The sequence below is a fragment of the Lactuca saligna genome, chromosome 3, assembly GCF_052625555.1.
Source record: "Lactuca saligna cultivar CGN05327 chromosome 3, ASM5262555v1, whole genome shotgun sequence".
NCBI lineage: Eukaryota > Viridiplantae > Streptophyta > Magnoliopsida > Asterales > Asteraceae > Lactuca > Lactuca saligna.
Genome location: NC_136419.1, coordinates 17,272,888 through 17,275,999, shown reverse-complemented (window position 1 = coordinate 17,275,999; position 3,112 = coordinate 17,272,888).

Genomic DNA, 3,112 nt, shown 5'->3' with positions numbered 1-3,112 from the left:
CGAAAATGATAACGAATAAACTAATATTGAAAATGATAAATAACAAACTAATAATGAAAATGATAATGAACAAACTAGTATTGGAAACAAAAATGAGAAAACTAATATTAAAAATAATAAATAGCCTTTGAACATATATGATTTAAGTAAATGTAATAATATTCATACTAATTTAAGAGATTTTATCGTAGAAAAAATTCCTATTAAGTTTTATAATTTTATCTTTCCAAAAGATCAATATTCAGAAGTTTTAGTACCTCTCTTTACATGAAAAAAAATACCAAATGAAGAAAAATACGAACGAACATCGTTGGTTTATTCCAAATATTTAGATACATATTTTTGTTTTTTGTTGAAAAGTATTTAATGTGAATATATCTACATGTTCATTAGTAGATAAAGGTAACAATGATTGTAACAATATTTCTAGTATACTAAGGTGGTGTTTGTTTTTTGTCTGCAGATCTGCGTGGCCTCTTCTGTCTGCGCCACACAGAAGTTAAAAAATACAATTTCTAGAATTTTATAGAAGTTAAAAAGTACTTTCTAGAATTTTTAATTGTAGATAATACAACTGGTAAAAAATTATAGGATGCTATAGTTGATGAAATTAAAAATATAGGAGTAGATATAAATAATGTTAGGAGTCAAGGTTGTGACAATAGATCAAATATGAAAGGAGAGCATCAACGCATATATAAAAATGATTGTTAAATATTAATCCTAAAGTATTTTACAATCCTTGTGGTTGTAATAGTTGAAATTTAGTAAATTGTGATATGGTTAATTGATGTCCTAAAACTAGTGAATTCTTTGGAGTTATACAACGAATATATTCGATATTTTCTTCATCAACTAAAAGATATAAAATATTACAAGAAAATATATGAAACCTGACATTTAATTCATTGTTAAAAACTAGTTGAGAAAGTAATGTAGAAAGTGAAAAATCAATTAGATTTTAAGCACCATAATTAAGAAAAATACTTTTAGAATTATCCAAAATTTATGGATCTCCAAAAATTAAAAGTGGGGCTAAATATTTAGATACATATGTCAATGAAAACTATAAATTTTTATTAGGAACGATTATTTGGTATTATATAATGTTTTCTATTAACATTGTTAATAAAAACTGCCCTCAAATGATATGTGTATCGATGATGTTATAGATTAACTAAATGAACTTTTGTGTTTCTTTGAAAAATATAGAAAATAAGGATTTGAAAAGGGTTTAGATGGTGCAAAATAATTGGTATTAGAAATGGAAGTAAAACCTGAATTTCTTGAAAAACATATCTGCAACGATCGTTTCCGACGTATAAAAGTTATTTAATTCTTCCGTTTATTTTGGGCCATAATTGAATTATTATTGTGAGTGGACCTTTATTTTGGGCCGAAGTGTAAGCAACACGTAAGCCGTACGCGGGCGTAACCCCGTTGTACGCTGGGCGTACTGCTTAAATGAAACGCGGGGAGGTTGAGCGTACGCGCAACGTACCTTATGATACGCCCAGCGTACGCGACCAGGTGGCAAACCCTAATTTTAGGGGTTGAGGCGTATTTAAACCGCATTATAGCCTCCCAATTGGCCTCCTCTCTTATCATTCACTCCAGGGAAACCCTAGTTCGTCCCCCTTTGCTCCTTGTTTGTGTGTATTTGATCTTTGAGCTTATTTTTATGAAGAAGGAGAAGAAGAGAAGTGGAAGAAGAAGAACTTGAGCACCTTGAGCTCATAGATCTGGGATCATCCTTTCTTTTGGAATTCAAAAGAGGTATCAAGCTTCCAACTTTCCTCTTGTGAGTTTCGATCTAGGAGTTTTTGGAAGTTTGGACCTTTTAGGTCCAAAGGAAGGACCTTTATCTTGCAACTTCGTTTTTGGAGCTTGGGATTGCTATCCTTGAAGCTCAAGTGTCCCCGTAGCAGTAAAGTTTCGATCTTTGTGGCTTATATGAAACCATGCATGAGATCTAGTTGGTTTTATGGAAGTAGAATGTTATTTGTGGAAGTTTGAGCCTTTATGAGACTTGTAAGCCATCAAGTAAGAAACTTTATGGCTTAAGTCATGGAATAAGCTTAGGATCTGGATTTGTAGCTTCTGTATCGGATTATTAAGCACTTATTGAAATGTTGGCTTAACAGAGCTGTATGTTGGGCGTACAAGGAAGTACGCGCCGCGTACAAGATAGCAGCCAGTACGCCCCGCGTACGCTACCAATTTGGGCTTCGAGTGTTGGGCCTCGGTGTGGGCTGGGTTTCAGGCTTAGGGTCCTTGGGCCTTTATGGCCCATTAGAATTTAGTTGCTACGGACCAAGAATTTAGTATTGGGCTTGAGTAAGGCCCAATAAAAGGGTTCTAGGCCCAATATAGCAAATTGGGCCATTAGTGGGCCTTTAGTGGGGCCATAGATGGACTTAAAAGGAATTGAGGTTTTGGGTCATGTTGTGTCCCACACCATAGTAGGGGTAAAATGGTTATTTTACCCATAGAGGAATCCCTATTCTGATTTAGTATTTATTTCCCATTATAGCTGGGAAGCAGCCAGAGCAGCAGTCAGGGATTTCTCATTCAGGAGTTCAGCAGTCAGCATCACGATGTGAGTTTCCTTCCAGTAGGAACGGGTCCAAGGCCACAATGTCGGCCCGTTTAATTAGTAGTAGTTTCCAGACCTCGGTCCGATGCAGTAGTTAGAATGTTTGATGCCTTTGTGGCTCAGACAATGTTTTATGTGTTATGTATTCCGGGCTACAACCCAATGCAGTATGCAACTTATGTGTTCATGCTAGTTGATATGTTTATGCTATGTTATGTTATGTTCAGATAGTTTCCGGACTTCGGTCCGATGCAGTTAGTTCTGGACTTTGGTCCGATGCAGGGGATAAGGTCCCAGTCAGTTCCAGACTTCGGTCCGATGCAGTTAGTCCCGGACTATGGTCCGATGCAGAGGGTAAGGCCCTGGTTAGTTCCGGACTTCGGTCCGATGCAGTTTCCGGACTTCGGTCCGATGCAGAGGGCAAGGCCCTAGTTAGTTCCGGACTTCGGTCCGATGTAGTTTCCGGACCTCGGTCCGATGCAGTTTGCAGACTTCAGTCTAATGCAGAGGGCAAGA